The following is a 17,871-nucleotide window of genomic DNA, read 5'->3' on the forward strand; positions in this document are numbered from 1 at the left end:
GCAACATATATATGTAAAACATGATATGGAATAGACATTTTAAACCCAGCTTCGATAATTCATGAAAGGGATGTTCTGAATAAAGTTCCATTCGGCAACTAAAGACACTGATGATATCTGTAAAATGCAATCAGCTGATTATTTTAGGCTGTAAACAAAACCAGAATGCAAATGGTGCATCATTGGTCTGTTCATATACTGTAATGTGATAATACATGCAACATAATTACAGTAAACCAAGTTATTTGAGATGAATCTTACCTACTGTTAAATTTAGCTATATCTCCCCACCGATTATGTGAGTCGGCATTCAAATAAAAAATCTAATGGCTTCCCGGACGACTGTCTAGTTTATCTGTTCTCCACCAGGTGTGTTCTGAATGTTTTAGCTCTTGTCAGAGTTCTTGCCGCCATTACGGCTAGGCGATTGTTGGTATTCTATGATGTTTGGCTGTTTTTCACCTGTTTACGGTATTGTAATTTAATTTTCCTAGGATATCTTCCACCAGAAGCAAAACCAATAACAACAGGCTATGTAAGAATGTTTTTGGTGTAACCAGGATGTTGAAATTGGAAGTTGATCAACATTCGGTTTGTACTTGCAAGGGTACAGAGTGTAATCTTGGAACTACTAGATGTGAAGAATATAGGGAATTGTTCTGAGAAATTTATGCCTGAATATGTCAGATATAGGAAAGACTGGAAACTAATAGATTGCGAAAGCAATTAGTTAGGTCAGGACTTGAAACTGTCAGGCTATCCCTACTCCGACTAGGCATTTTAGTAGGCTAGTATTGACTTCCTTTGTAGCTCCGCCTTCTGCTTCCCGTTCGGTTCAGGAAAATTGTTACAAATTAGAGCAATAAACTTTTTTTTTTTTTTTTTTCCCTCTCTCTAATACAAGTTGAACTGAATTCGTGACGGGAACATTGCAAATCCTTTTTCATGTTCCCTGTTAGAAGTAAGGTATTGGTGCCCTCGTCTGTGCGTAGCCTTAGCCTAGGACTGCCCTGTGATATTTGGTAGTGTTCACTTCCAGGAAACTGGGGCGGTTCTCGGGACGATGGGTTTCTGTGCCCTCCAATACCTACTTCACCCTTTTCATAGTCTGAATCTCGTTTAAAGTGTTCACCAAAGGACCATTAAAGCAATTGCCTAGGATGTTAAAGTGTTCGCATAAGCATCGTTTCGGTAAGCGTTAATGCTCGCTCCATAGGCGCATTCTGTCATCTTCAACAGTTAGTTTGAGGTGTTAGCATGCATAGGTTTAATAATATACGTATAGGTATAGACTTTTTATTGAGATGATAATGTATCTGTAGCGAGTTTTTACCACATTAGATATGTCGACTCGGTTGACTGTTTATCTCTCATGTTTTGGTTATTCTAAATTCTTGTCTGCTAGCATACAGGTGGTCCCCGGGTTACGACGTTCGGAGGTTACGACGCTTTTTTCTTAAATATTCAATGGAAAAATCCATCCTGGGTTACGACGCTTGTTCCTAAGTTACGATGCTGACGCTTCCGACACTCCGAGTTAACGACGCTTTTAAAAAACGCATACTATGATAAAAATCCTTTATAGTTTAGCACAGTATATTAATAAAAATAAGTTTCTGGTTAGATTACAATAAAAATTTTGAGGTTATGATGATTTTCGACACTTTTTATGTCGTATTTTTCTATGTTCATATGCGGAACTAGTTTCATACATTCAACTTCCCTGTCAGATATATACTTAGCTATAGACTCCGTCGTCCCCGATAGAAATTCGAATTTCGCGGCACACGCTACAGGTAGGTAGGTCAGTTGATCTACCGGCCTGCCGCTGGGTGGCAGGAATAGGAACTATTACCTTCTAAGGACAGATTTTTCTCTATCGTTTGGACTGTAAACATACGTTTACGGTTCCTCCTGATTTGATTTTCGTGTTTCATCGCCATCGATCTTCTGGGCTGTCTTTTGCAGGGAAGTACTGGGTCTTTGGTTTGGCATACGCTTTTATTAACTTTTTAATGAATTTCGCTTCGAAATTTTCGAAGAAAATACTAAGTGAAACTACCGAAATCATCGGTAGACACTCACATAGTTTGCCATAAAGAGAATTATTAATATTTATTCATTATTACATGTAATAAAGGTTACAACTTTATTAAGGAAATATTAAACTCTAATTTCCTACTTTAGGAAGTCAGAACAAAAGCATATAACTAGATACGCTTACTTTTATAAGCTTTAATAGCGTTTGTGCTAACGAGCAGTTAGAGTATTAGCAGTACTAGTAGTTGTTGCATCCTCATCACCTTCTTACTCCTCAGAAACTACAAATTTATATATGCAAATTGAAGATAAATGGATAGCTCAAATGCAAGCTTTTAAAAGGTAAGAAGTGAATATAGTGTTCCCCCATTGCAAATGGAGGGTGCGTCTGATCGGCTCTGTCTCGCTCCCAGGTCTAGACCTCTTTCAAGCTCACAAGCCCAGAGGAGAAGGAATGTCGACAACCGCAGGGGGGTTTCAGAGAATCCCCACCGATCAGGCGTCCCTCGGCAGGTTCTGTAGAACGTCCCAGACTGCCAAGTTCGCCATTGAAAGGCGTCCTAATGTAATGTGTTCCCCTTATTATTATCGTGTTGACGGATAAGGAGAAGAAAGTTTCAACGGCGTAGATTCAATGAAGATGCAAGATAATCTCGTCGTAGATATCGGAACCTCAGAGAGATATCTTTCGATAACAGTTGCGGTAGAGGCATTGCCCTATCCTGTTTTCGTCCCCCGTACAAATAGACGGAGGCTCTATCCCATGGGGTTTGGTTTGAAAGTTATTTCAACAAATTCCTCATCGGTACATTTATATGAAAATATATCTATTATGAGAAGAACAAATTAGATATTAAATCGAATGAATTATGGATCTCGGTTAATGATTAAACATACATATATAATTTTTAAGCTTCTAGCTCCTCGGACATGAAGCGCCTGAAACGCCTGAAACAAGGCTCGAGGCGCCTGAAGAGCCTGGAACGAGGCGCAAAGCGTCTGAAGAGCCTGAAATGAGGCGCAAAGCGCCTGAAGAGGCTGAAATGAGGCTCAAAGCGCCTAAAGAGCCTGAATCGAGGCGCAAAGCGCCTGAAGAGAGGCGAAAAAAGCGTCGGAGGCTCCTCAAAGGAGTCGCAAATCGCCTGAAGCTCCTGAAAACAGGCTCGGAGTGCCTGAAGCGCCTGAAACGAGGCGAAAAGCGCTTGAAGCGCCTGAAACAAGGCTAAAAGCGCCTGAGGCGCCTGAAATGAGGTGCAAAGCGCCTGGAGCGCCTGAAACGATGCGCAAGGCTTCTGAAGCGCCTCAGATGAGGCGCAAAGCGCCTGAAAGCCTGAAGCGCCTGAAGCGCCTGAAACGAGGAGCAAAGCGCCTGAGATGAGGCGCTAAGCGCCTGAAGCTATAAACCAGGATCTTCATCGTATATGGAGTTAGATCCTGATTCTGCGTAAGGTGAAAGACATTCGAGGATTTCTCCTGATAAGGACGGGAGTTGTTGCACAGGCGGCCGTCGCCCTTCTCAGGATAGTCTTAATGCAAGTAATGGCAAGAGCAAGATCGGTTTTTTTTTCCTGGCGGGGACTCAAGATGTCGCACAGGCGGCCTTAGCCCTTGTCAGGTTAGAATCGGTACTGCTAAAAGCCCTTCACCTTACGGAAGGAGGCGCTCTCCTCCGGTTGCTCATTCTTCTCCCAACTTGATGGACAGGAAATGGAAGATAGATCGGAATTGGAAGCCAATAAGGGAGCAGGTCTCTCAGTTTATAAGACCTTAGCGACCTTTTTTTATTGAAAAAAATTAGTTCATTACTAATAAGACGATATTAAAATCTTCCTCCTTCTAAATAATGCAACCAACCATTTACAGAAAGAGTGGCAATCGTTTGCAAATTGAACAAGGTTCGTACGAGCTCTCATTCATTGATTAGAGGCTCTTCCAGATAATAGAGGCGTAGAATACGGCCTTATCTCCAAGAGAATAAAAATTTGAGGGATTCTCTTCGATCCGAGAGTTTTCATTGCGATCTCTTTCGACTAATGCTAATTCGTGTTTATTGACGAAAAGAACGGAGAGGGCAAAATTTCCATTCTCTCTCCGCATCGGAGAGGAAAGAATGTAGAAGGAAGACTTGCTGCATACGACTGCTGAATGACAAGTCATATACGCATACCATAGTTGCCTTTGTGCTTCGCTACGAAATTATCTATATCCTTACAGGATTTTCCTGGTAAGGACTTCGCTTAAAAAGTTTGTTACGACAATACCTACTCAGCTTCGGTATTTAACAAAGGTTGTTTGGCTTAAATTGGCTTTATTGAGAGCTTCCTTAGGCTCGAGAATAATTTTATTATATTCCTTCATTAAATGAAGTAACTGGCAACTCACGATGAATGCAGCCAGGCAGCGAGCGAGACGGCCGGGCTGTCATTGTAAGCGTAAGGCCAATACAGTACCATCCAGGTCTCGGTCATTAGCAGTCGGTTGCATCTCTCTCTCCAACGGGATCGAATGGTTAACCGTATATTCCCCCTACAATCATGGACTTAGTCTCGAATGGAGGGGATAGTTAAGCTAACATAAAATATTGTCTGCCTTTTGCTAAGAAGCTTTCAATAAGAAAGATATTATAACCTTTCAATGCTGTTTACCGTAGGGAACATTATTAAAGGATTCTAACACAGCAGAACATTATATTATATAATGCTCTCATGCTTACGAAAGCATGGCTTATTAGAATACATGCTTAGTGAGAAGATGGATGTAGTAGAGAATTCACTTTAAGACTACGGTATGGTCAAGTCTTTCGAGAAACGCACACAACCTTTTTAGAATCAGATATTGCTCAAGAGAAGAGGATGAGTGGAATGGGAAACATTTTCTTCGTGGCAGAAATGGTTTCCCTGAATAGAATATACTACGTATATTAAGAGTTTTTTCCTACTAAGAACGGAATTAACATGTGTAAGGATGTCGGGTACCATAAAGGCACAGATGTTCTGGCACATAACATAAAGAGTATTAGAAGAAAGCGAAACCGGTTCTGAAGCGCCAACCTGGCGCAATGCGCCAGAAGCGCCAGCCTGGCGCAATGAGCCAAGAGCACCATCCAAGATATTTTCTCGTTTTAGCGAGTTATTCTTAACATAAGAGTCAGTAGCCTCTCAGACAGCACGCTCGGTAACGGCAAGATTCGTTCCTGATTTCGTTACCCATTTAATCACTTAGGCCAATTCACGACTCTCATATCGCAAAGAGCATTGAGAATCTTTTTTCGCTCCTGTTCGCGTTAACAAAGAGAACCTATTTGGAAAAAGAGGTTCGATGCAAGATTTTGCATGTCCGTGAGAACCTTCTCGATCAACGATAATAACTGTTATCATATGTCTAACATTTATTGCAAAGAGTTGTGAGAACCTACGGAAAGTCTTCTTCATAGATCCCTTAGCAAGGTAGAAGACGAACAGGCATCCTGTAGACTGCTTCCTTTTCCTTGAACCAAGAGAAGTAGCAATATACACCATCTTTATTTTATAGAAAGGGGAATAAACTTTAGTTTTTTTTTTCCCCCTAAATATAAATGCTTTACAGAATTTAAGATAAAGGGCGTCAAAGAAAGAGAGTATAATACTTTATGCCTCATTTTGGCCTTAGAGGTTGGAGTTCACAGAGGTCACGTTCTTCTCACAGCATGTTTTGGAAGTCTTTTCCAAGACAGTCTGAATATTCTATAAGCATCTATTACAAATGGACCTTAACAACCTCTCCACTCTGAGTCAAGTCTTCGTGCAGACTGACCAGAAGTGGACATGAATGAGAGGATTTTTAAAGGTGAATGACAATAGTCATAGCCAGGACATAGAATTGCTGCAGATCGTGTTTGATGGAAGAGGAAACTGTCCTCTTCCGATACCTCTGTGAACCACATATAGGTTTTTTCTTCCTTTTCAGAGGGAAGAATCAACTTTATATATATCTGCTATCAAAGAGCACAGTAAAAGGCTATACTCTGTCTATACAAGGAGAATTAGAGATAGCAGAGGATTAAGATCTTCGGGATCTGATACGATACCTCAATACGACAAGAGTAGGATATCATGTACTTCGAATGGGATCTTTTGTGGCTTCAGATTCCGTGTTCCGACAAGATGGAACTGCTCCTCATCAAACTTCTTTGAGAAATTTTATGAGGGAATTCTTTGTTTTCTCTTGGCCCTTAACTACCAAGAAGACAGGTGAATTTTTTGTGCATTGGAATCTCGCATCAGATTTAATGGAGACTCGGCAATGGGTTCTTGCCAGCATAGTATGTCTGGCAAGAGAACTAAAACCCTCTATTCCTGACTCAACGATTTCAGATAGAAGTTTCGTTGCCCAGGCAGGGTACTTACGTTTTCACCTACATAAGAAGAGATGGTTTAAACGTTTTTGCCTACAAAGTCTTTGGGATGCGATGAGGGTTCGAAATGCTTCCCAGAAGGTATTCAGAGAGATACAGTAAAGAGCTAGAAATCAGGAGTCCTCCCATTTCAGCTCGGAGTCTCCTTCGACTTCCAAGCCCCTTCCCTTCCTTCGGACAAGGATAGGGAAGATTCTGCAACGAGGAACTTCATCAGCAAGTAAGAAGAGATCTCGTTAGCAACGGAAGGATTCAAGAAGGATCCTCCTCGGAGGAAGAGACTTATCTCTCGTACTGTTAGATGTCCTATCGTCTAATGGATGTAGTTTACTGCAATCACCTTCCCTTGCCGGAGAGGCCAGAAGCTCAGAGTGGAAGAATTTCTTCCACCCTTCTCCAATCTCCTGATAAACCATTGTGGAGTTTCAGGACTTTCGGACAATGTAGCGCCAACCAGGCGCCAAATGCCAAAACAGGCGTAAAAAACGCCAGAGGCAGACAGTTTCAAGGAACACTGTCATTGTCTGATGAAGAGAAAGAGGGGGCCTCCAACCTAGCGCAGATGCGCTGGAGGCGAACAAGTCAGACAGATTAAGTGTGTCTGATGTGGGCATCGCCAGGGACATCCTCGAGACTCTACCAAGCTCGAAGCTCCAGCAAGTGGAGAGGAGTCAGCCAGGGCCAGACGCCAAAATAGTGCCAGTCTGGAGCCAGGCCGCGAAGCTACTTCCAGGCGCGAGGCGCCAGCCATGAGTCAGGCAAAAAAAAAAGCGCCTTCCAGGAGCTAGGCGGCCAACCAAGTGTCAGGCAGGCGCGAGGCGCCAGCCAGACTCGAGGCTCCAGCCAGGCTCGAGGCTCCAACCAGACTCAAGGCGCCACCCAGGCGCAAGCCAGGCTCTAGGCTTCATCCAGAAAAGATCCATTTCAAAGGAAGCCCTGGTCTTCTTTGAAATAAGTGTGATCGCTAAAAGCACTTCATGAATGACTTGATGATTCCTTCAAACAGCTGAGAATTAAAAGCGCTTGAAGTGCGAGCTTTTATGAATTCTTGTTCGTTACATAACAATATGTCGTGAAGGACATATTAGCTGTAACTTAAGGGAGATGCAACTCTGTGTTGACTTTCCTTTGCACGAAGGAGGTCAGGTTGACCTACGAGAGATCCTTCTCTCTTGGTTTTACGTGTCTACGGATACGTTGCTGGGATAGGGAGCCGACACTGATCCTTAACTAAGTGAGTTAATTTTTATGTTAACATAGTGTTTTTTTTTTTGGTTTGTTTGAAAGGAGTTTGGGGATAGCTCTTTTCAAACTAAGCACAAACCCTCGTGTTAGGATCAGGTGATCGGGATTGGTGTTGTGCTCCTTAATTATGCCCCTAGGCATAGGTGTATTGTCATGTAAGTGGATAAGGACCCCATTGACAAATGACCATTAGATTCTGTCGAGTAAGTGGATAAGACCCCCATTGACAGATCTACAAGAACTCTTAGCCATAGGTCACATCCTCGCTGAGGCTCTTGAGACGAAGCAGACACCTAGCAATAGCTAGGAAGTCAACCCTTCGTCTAAACACATAGGAACCAAGGTTTTATTTATCTATTACCTACAACGTATGTTGTTTACCTGTCTAATCAGTAATTAGCTGTCTCTTACCCACCGCCAAAGGTGCCAATCAGCTAAGTATATATCTGACAGGGAAGTTGAATGTATGAAAAATGATATTGTTATTGTACAATAAAGTTTCATACATACTTACCTGGCAGATATATACGATTGAATGGACCCACCCAGCCTCCCCTCAGGAGACAGGTGGAAGAGAAAAATCTGTCCTTAGAAGGTAATAGTTCCTATTCCTGCCACCCAGCGGCAGGCCGGTAGATCACCTGACCTACCTACCTGTAGCGTGTGCCGCGAAATTCGAATTTCTATCGGGGACGACGGAGTCTATAGCTAAGTATATATCTGCCAGGTAAGTATGTATGAAACTTTATTGTACAATAAAACAATATCATTTTTCGAGCGAATGAATACATACTAGCTTGCGGTGTGCAAAGTTTACATATAACAGTCCAAAAGTGCAAATAATGAAAAAAATCATTGCTTGTTTCCAGTAATAATAACAAAACGAAGTTTCTGGTTAGATTACAACGCAAATTCCAAGTATCCAAAGAGAGACATTATCCAGTAATTTGATCAGAGAGAGAGAGAGAGAGAGAGAGTGCGTCTTCCGGCGCTCCGAGTTAAGGACAGAGAAGTGTTCGTTTCGTTTAAACGGCCTCTGACTCATGCCAGTAAATGTTTTGTTGATACTAATAATATAAGCCTATTTAAAGATACGTTTACTACTTTAATTAGTCTATATGATACATAAATAGTAATCAACTGTTCTTGTAGCCCTTCAAGATTGGCAAAATCGAAGTATCCAAAGAGAGACATTATCCAGTACACTGGAACCTTGACATATGAATTTAATTTGTTCCGTTAACACCTCGTATATCAAAACATTTGTATCTCAAGCATTTTTTCCCATTTAAAATAATGTAATATGTATTAATCCGTTCTAGCGCTATGAAACCACACCTAAACACAGCTAAATTACATATATATACACCAATTTATACACAGATTAAACGAGTAATTAACACACATAATGATAAAATAACATAGCAATGTGATAAATGATAATAAAATGTTGATAAAATCAATTAAAAAAAAGAGGAATTTTACTTACCACAACGAAAGATGATTTACTCACCACAACGAAAGATGACGTGAGGCCAGCACGGGGAGGAGGTAGGGAAGGATGGCAGGGAACGATTTGTTCTCTCTTTATTTACGTATGTACACTAATAACTACGTAATAAACACAAATGAAATAACATTGCTAAACTAATTTTTATTTATTTTTTTTTTTTTTAATCAGTTCATAGTTTAGAAATAATGGTGATGCCTTTGGAAGGTTTTTATAGCTTCCTTCTGCTTGATGATCGTGGATATTGTAGAAGGATTTCGACCATACTCGTATTTGCCAAATCGACGATACGAACGCCACGTTCATGCTTTGCTATAATTTCATGTTTTGCTTCCATCGAAATCATTTTCTTGGGTTTTTTCTTATCACCTGCTTTGTCTTTAGCTTTGAGACCCATGGTTAATAATAAAATAGACAAAATAACAGGGAAAATAGGCGCAAATACAACGAACTAAACAACGACGTGTTAACATGCAGCACCAACAAACAAACAGACTGAACGCCATTTATCGGTCGCCTATACAACTAACACTCATCGCAAAATCGTATCTCAAATATTTCGTTGTATATCAAAGCTTATATTTTCGCAAATTTTCTGTTGTATCTCAAAACATTCGTATATTAGGGCAATCGTATGTCAAGGTTCCAGTGTAATTGATCAGAGAGAGAGAGAGAGAGAGAGATGAGAGAGAGAGAGAGAGAGAGAGACTAGCTATGATAGTGGACAAAAACCCTACCAGTATTTGAAAAGAGAGAGAGAGAGAGAGAGAGAGAGAGAGAGAGAGAGAGAGAGAGAGAGAAGAGAGAGAGAGAGACCTTGGAAACAATGGTCTCGGGGATTGACGTAACGTTTATTTTCTGAACAGATAGGAGAGAGAAGTATTCGTTTCATTAAACGGCCTCTTGACTCATGGCAGGAAATGTTTTGTTGATACTAATATATAAGCCTATTTAAAAATATGTTTACTTTAATTAGTCTATATGATACGTAAATAGTAATCAGCTGTTCTTGTAGCCCTCAAGATTTGGCAAAATCACTCCAGGTTGTACATAAAACTTCAAGAATGATAGTGTCACCAGGAGGATTACAATAGTTTTTACCTTCAAGAACCAGCATTCTTTTATGAAAATAACTCCAGGTTGTACATAAAACTACAGGAAACAACATGTAGTGTAACCAAAGGATTACAAGTAAGGTTTTTATAACTTTTTATTAGTTTAAGACATATTTCCAAGCGTCGTTACGGCTTACGACGATTTTCGGGTTACGACGCGTCTCAAGAACGGAACCCCCGTCGTAACCCGGGGACCGCCTGTATTCCTTTTTCTTTGTTAATGCTTGTGTTCGTTCTTTGTTCTTGCTTCCTCTTTGGCTATCAGCAAATCTCTTACTACTGCCTCGATTACATGTTTCTCTTTCAAGTCTACAATGTCTGTAGTATCTAAAGTTCTCTCCAAGTTAGATATTCTAGCTTCAGAGATTTCTAACTTAGTTTCATATAGGAATGCTTTCAAGTATATGTACGTTTGCTTTCGGACGAGGTGGGAGTCGTTTTAACTCCTCTTCCACCGCCTCCCACTTCTGGCGCCTCGTTCTCTTTCCCTCGGTCAACTCGTGTGGACTGCAGACATTGTTGGCTCGTGAACGCAGTTGACTCGTGCGGACTTGGCTGAGTCCCGTGAGTCGCTTAAAACTTGTCTTCCTCTTATTTTGAGTTGTGGTGGATATGATACAGCACTCAGCTGCTGCCACCACTATCGACAAGTGTCGCTTTTGTGACAAGGGTTGTGGGGAGAAAGAGCAATCCTTTAAAGCTCTTTTTGTTTACCTCCTGTCGGCGCTGTCCCTCCCATCCCATGCCTGCTACGGAAGAAAAGTTTGAATGGAGTTGGAGGAACTTGCTCGGGCTGGTTGGCATTTGTTGCATCACTATGCCTTGCTGTATCCTCATTTTGTTGGGAAAGAGGCCACATAAGAATATGTCTTAATGTCTTAGTGTATTTCGCTGCCCTCTAAATATTGGAGAAAAGAACCAAACGCTTTTTTTTCATTTTAAAGAGCATTTGTAACCTTTCTCGTCCTCGGACGCACAGATCTCCCTTTGGGTCTGCCTTGGCGTGTCGTCTTGTGTCTTTTAAAGTCGCCGAAGGCTGCCTCTTGCTGTACAAACGCTTACTGGTTCTTTAACCGTCTTTAGTAGGAGTTTCGCTTTCTTTCTCTTTCCTGTGGGGAAATGAACTCAAGACTGACAGACATGCTGATGGATTTTTCAAGCTAGCTTGGGTTATTACCGTTATAGCTACATAGTCTCGTCTCTGTGACTGCTTAGAGAGGTAGAGACGCCAACCAGCGATTTTGTGAAAGCCAGCTTTTCGTTGCCAGCGGGAATTTTTTAGCGAGGAAAACAAGTAACTAAAACAAGTAACTCATTTCTGATGCTGCAGGGTAATGTCCTCATGCTTATACTCGCTTGGTTCGGAAGAAGTGAGAACACTTTCGCTTCCTGTCTGATTAGTCTGATTATGCAGCTCGGTTTAAGGCAATAAGGGATTAGCTATTGGTAGTCTTGTTTTATACCTTTCAGGGATAAGTGCAGACTCAGGTTCTGGGAAATGGACAGTTGCAGCCTCCTAACATGCATGGAGAGACTTAGGACCAGTATGTTACATTGTGGAGACTGTGAAGGCCAGTTGTGATTCTTTTGTGGTTGTCTTCCACTGGTTTAATCTCCCTCTTATAGCTTCCTTTGTCTTCAGCAGAAATCTCTCATAGTATTTTTAGTAGGAGATTGTATATAGAGGGAATGATGGTCCAAGGGTAATTCTTTAGGACGAGCTCCATAAGTAATTGGAGATATTCTTGGAGACTGAATAACAGGAAGTTTCTGTCCACATATTTGTTGGTTTTCTAGCATGGTTTTAGTGCCTTTCCAAAGAACGGTCAGACTTTTGGTACACATGCAGAATGTATTCCACTTACCAATACATCCACAGTCCTGCAAGTTCCTTCAAGAGGTTTTTACAAGAAGGTATTGCCTTTCTGTCCACTTTGGGTTAGTGCGCAGCCCTCTTTAAGTTATGTCAGGGACTTTTTGTCCATTGGTGGATGGTGTTGACTTTAGGAGCAAGACACTTCTACTGAAATCAGTGATTCAAGTTGGCCAACTCCTTCAGCAGTATTCCAAAGGCCAAGGACCTATTGCTTCTTCTGTCAATTCTATGTATCATATTGTTAATTTTCTTATATCCCCATTCTTATCTACTGATGTGGAAATGATACTTAATTATGTATGCTTGTCGGTCAAGATGAATAGGCATGTGCTGCGTGAAGAATTTTAGGCCTGAAGGAAACTTCCTATATGGTAAGGGCTTTTCTTTATTAGGAACCATGGCCTCACAGGATATTTTCAGGTAATCATGCTCAATTAATGTGCAGTTCAGAGTTCAGCGTAAGAATTGTGACTTTCAAATAAAGTTAATTAAATTTGTAAGTAATCCAGAACCAACTTTGGCTCCAGAACTGTAGGAGGGACTCTGTAACCAAGAATTGTCCATTTTGTACTTAAACCTAAGTCCAAGTTTTGGTCTTTTCCCTCTGTCATGCAACACAGAGTTTAACTAGTATCATTACACTTTCATACAACATAGAATGTTCAACACTACACCTGGTAAAACTTTTTAGATGTCAGGGCAGTGGAAAGACATCAGGATGCTTAGCAGGTTTATTCCCAGTCAGAAACAGTGTCTTCTGTGGAAGGACAGTGTTTTAGCAATTGGGGATTCAGGAAGAACAACTGCCTACAAGGGCCTTTACATCTGTAAGTTTGGTACTTGGTGTGGATTTAAGGAGCACTCAATTAGACTAACTAGCATGTAGATGAACAGGGACATCCAAATGATTACTACTACTTTGTTGGCCCTCAGGCTTTGAGCAGTGGATGTGTCCTTAAATTTGGCCTAATCCAGACTCATAGGCCTGCTGGCCCTTGTATCTACTCTAAATACTATTGAGCAATTTCAAGTTCAAGAATTGCTTAGTGTCTCTGTAGAACCCTTGTAGCCTCAGGGCAAATAATTTCAGAATTTCCAATGCTCTCGGTAGATGTCTCATTCTTCCGTTGAGAAGAAATCAACTTTACAACACAATTCCATACACTTCCATTAACTTAGGCATCTCCTTAACTGCTTGGAGAATGTTAGAATGCCCCCTCCCAATAATAAGATTTTCAAGTTATCATAGGGTCTGTCCTTAATTTAAAACTGCCATGGCCTGGGGGTGAGAAGCAGTGGTCTGTGTATTGCTGAGGGTGCCATTTTAGAGGAATTTTCAGCACCTTTCTGTTTAGAAAGACTTTTCACTCTACTTCCAAAGTTATTGTTCCATACGTACTTTCTTCGGTATTGCATCAAGTACTTTTAGATCTTGCTGAGGCCAGCACTGTAAGGTGTTGAGATTGAATCCCTTCCTATCTATATCAGTCTCTCTGGAATTTAGATGCAGGTCTAAACTTTACTAACTGAATTTCCTGTAAAACTTTTTATTTAGCAATTGCAGGGGTTAATAAGTAAATTTATTGTCAGCACTCTTCAAGCTGGTGTAAAGGGAATGCTATTTTAGCTTTCTGCCTTAGAGCTAAGGATGATGTTAAGGCTATGCTTTACAGTGCCCTGTAAGAATTCCAATGTCAACCCTTAGTGAGGAAGAAGAGGAAATTTCTCTATCCTGTTGGGGCATTTAAATTTAAAGGTTAAACCTAGAACTTTATCATCCTTTTAGAAACATAGATGCGTTGTCAAAAGGTTAAGCCTGGAAGAGGCAAAAATCAACCTTTTGTTTTGTGGGTTTGGAAAACCTAGCGGTCTTTGCCAATGGTTAAGCTTGAAGGCAAAGTTAACTTTTTGTTTTGTGGTTTCAGAAAACCTAGAATGTATTTGTGAAGGTTAAGCCTGGAAGAGGCAAAATTAACCTTTTGTGTTGTGATTTTTAGAAACGTAAAACGCCTTTGCCAATGGTTAAACTTGAAGGCAAAGTTAACTTTTTGTTTTGTGGTTTTAGAAAACCTAGAATGTATTTGTGAGGGTTAAAAGCCTGGAAGAGGCAAAGTTAACCTTTTGTGTTGTGATTTGTAAAAACTTTGTTAAGGAACATAAGGTCCACTGTGACGTATGGATAGGCTAGGCTATGTGAATGAGAACTAGCTCCATATCTTCTATCTTTATTGAAGGTAAACATTCATAATGTGAGCAGCAGTTGCAACTTTATTTAATGTCAAATCAATTTGTTGCTCCAGAATAAAATTGATGTGGCACAGTAGAAGTAAAATTCGGTTTTCACCCGATCACTACCTTAAGTATACAGAATTGTGTTTGAAAACAGTAAAGCCCTAAATATTTTGGGGAGCGTGAAGGTACAAATTTTGTATAGGAGCGTACCTTTATATCGTAAAGGTATTTATTTTAAGTGACTGTCGTTTTATAGGGCTTTTGGACCCAGGCACAAGGGTCCCTCATACTGCTTGAATTTCATTCTGGCTGAATTGAAGAGGTTTTCTCTGCAAGGCTGCTCTTTGCTACATATGTATGAGAGCCTTGCTCCCTGAATGGAATCCAACTTCTGGTGATAGTAAAATCCACCAAGGATTTCAGATCAGTTGAGAATGTTTTGGGTTTCGTACAAGAAACTTTTAGCTCGAATGGCTGAGCGGAATTTTGTCTAGCTTCACTACCCACCATTCTCTTCTTATTGTGGGAATCAGCTAAATTTAACATTAGGTAAGATTCATCTCAAATAATATAAATTTTCATAATAAAATTTATTATTTGGATACATACCTACTGTTAAAGTAGACCCACCCAGCCTCCCCACAAGTTAGTGGGCTGTCAAGGAGAATTCTGACGAGCTAATACATTCGAAACACACCTGGTGGAGAACAGGTAAACTAGACTCATCCGGACAGCCATTTGATTTTTGTTTGAATGCCGACTTGCCTAATCGGCAGGGAGATGAAGCTAAATTTAACAGTAGGTAAGTATCCAAATAATATATTTTATTATGAAAATTTATATTTTATTAAAATTATTATCATTATATTCCCAATACAACTACTATTTGACTTTTGCAAGTGGATATCTATCAAGTGTAACAACCTAACTGAGGCAATAATCTCCCTCTCTCACTCTAAAATATCAGGTTTTTAGAATTCTGGATGAAGTGATTATTGTAAACTTTCAACCCTTCTTTACCGGGTGGGTGGGTGAGCAGAATGTAAACATTGCGTTCGCTGCCGAACTGAATCTCTCTGTAGTGAAGGGTTACAGGCTCCAGTTTGGAGGGGTGCCGATCGTAAAAATATTTGCCAAAAATACACTAATCAAGACAGGCTAATGAAATTATCAGGTATTATTAGCACTATAATAACGCATATTCTCTGTGAGTTTTATCATCCTACAGGGAAAATGAATGATTTTATGAAAAAAAATGTGAAACTCAAGTGTCCCTTGTACAAAAGGGGACACTGGGTGGTCGAGGTGAGAAAAACTACAGTCGTGGAATAGAAATTCGGTCTTACAGAATGTTGGTATATCCACCTGGAACATGCACATAAAGTATTATCAAAATAGAACAGTAATAAGCACGTAATAACAAAAAAAAAGAGCAACAACTAAAGCAGAAGCCCCGCCGATAAATATGGAAATCGCAAATTTATAGTATATTTCTCAAAAATTGGTCGATGTCGTTTTCTTATAAGTTTTCTAAGATTAGTTTCATCACAGAAAAACAACTTTAGGGTTATCTAAACTAATTTTTCAAGTTTTTTGTCCTCAGAAAAAATCGCTTTTTTGCTTTTTCTCTGGTTTGGTTTTTTATGTATAAAGTTACACTATAAGGCTTTATTTTTACCTTCATTTATCTGGTGTTCAAATCATATCTTTATTTTGGTAAAATGTAATAAGTGAATAAATAAATAAATACAGTAAATGATGATGCAACTGGTTTTATACTTGGGTAGAAGTTATTACATGTTTACGCTTGTCTGGTTTTGTGATTTTTTGTTGAAATGCAGTTCATTTGTCATACTGTTTATTTTGCTCCAAACTCTTCAAACCAAAATTACAGAATGATTGGAAGTCCCTATCTGAAAAGAGGAGTTTTGGTGGTACTTTGTGTACCACCTTTATGCACCCGGCGCAGTGTAGTAGACTTGGATGGTGGTTCCCGCGTACATCCAAATAAACTTTCGGTAATGAAGAGGTTAAGAACTGAATTGAGAAGCAGCTGATTGCTGAGTCATTTACCGTAACTATTGACGATTTATTTAGCGCTCCATTATTAAAAATTGTTAAACCCAGCGGATTCTCAATGGCAGCTTCCATAAGTAAAAATAAAATACATTTTTGTTCATCCCTCATGCAATGGATCTCTCGAGAAAGAATATTAGTAAATTAAAGCTGCAGGTTATAACTGAGGCTGAATAAAACAAATAATGGCCAGGTGAAAGTGATGTTTGCACCTAATGCTTATGCAATGAGGTAATATGTGCATGTTTTTAACCAAACTTTGTTAATTTACGATAAATGGTATCTCCAAATTATGTCTTATAACAAATAATGTCAATGAAGATATAGATAATACTCAAATCAGCCAAGATTTTGAGAATGTAAACAATATCAAATGCAAATGATGTACACGATGTTTATACAGGCAGTCCCTGGTTGTCGTTAGGTAGGGGTTCCATTCTTGTCCGGGTGCTGATAAGGGAAAACTGCTATTTGCCAAAACTCAGCCATATGTGGTGCTTATGACATCGAGTTTGGTTAATGGTGCCAACAACCGAAACTTGGCCTGTTATGACGCCATAAATTGCTGATTTTATTAGACAAGCTAGCTCCATAAAACCAGATTGCTGTTAACCAAGTCCCCTGATAACTGGGGATTGCTGTATTCTGTAATACAGTAACAATATGATAATAGTAATACTACTGTAATTGGACATTATTATGAATATAGTTGTACTGTTTAATTTTCAAATAAAAAACTTTTTTCCAAAAAAAACATTTTTCGGTTTTGTAATTTAGAAGTCGTCCTATACAGTACTACAAATATGAGATAAATTCATGAAAATTTGCCATGACTTTTGACCTAGTCTTATCTAAACGTCGTCTATATACACGGAAATATATGGTACTTAAACCTTCAATTCTGGAACTAATTCATTACCATCTTGGTAGCAAAAACTTGTTTGTAATGATGATTCACATCTAAATCTTGGTACTAGAGGCTTGTTCCTTGTGGTCATTGGCCTGCCGCCATTGCTCTCTGTTCCCAGCCATCATTTTCATGATTACACAACCAAGGACATTAACCCTTAAACGCCGAGCCTCTATTTACCAAAGTGTGTGTTGTATGCCGGCAGCGTTGGGGAGTTGGAGGCTGAAGCGGAAAAAAAGTTTTTTTCAAAAAATTACAGCATGCTTAGTTTTTAAGATTAAGAGTTTTCATTTTTGGCTCCTTTTTTTTTGTCATTGCCTGAAGTTTAGTATGCAACCATCAGAAATGAAAAAATATCATTATCATATATAAATATTGGAATACAGTGGACCCCGTATTTGCGTTCTCCAGATTCGCGGACTCACACATTGCGGATTTCTCTCGGGAACATTTCCCTGCATTATTCGCGGAAAA

The 17,871-nt window shown here is 39.9% G+C and overlaps 1 protein-coding gene across 1 annotated transcript in view; it reads left to right on the plus strand.

The window, feature by feature from the left end:
- LOC135211350 (transmembrane protein 201 homolog) overlaps nt 1–17,871 on the plus strand; it is a 108,006-nt gene that overhangs the window by 72,792 nt on the left and 17,343 nt on the right. The window lies entirely within an intron of this gene.

Source organism: Macrobrachium nipponense, chromosome 4 (assembly GCF_015104395.2).
Source record: "Macrobrachium nipponense isolate FS-2020 chromosome 4, ASM1510439v2, whole genome shotgun sequence".
Lineage (NCBI taxonomy): Eukaryota > Metazoa > Arthropoda > Malacostraca > Decapoda > Palaemonidae > Macrobrachium > Macrobrachium nipponense.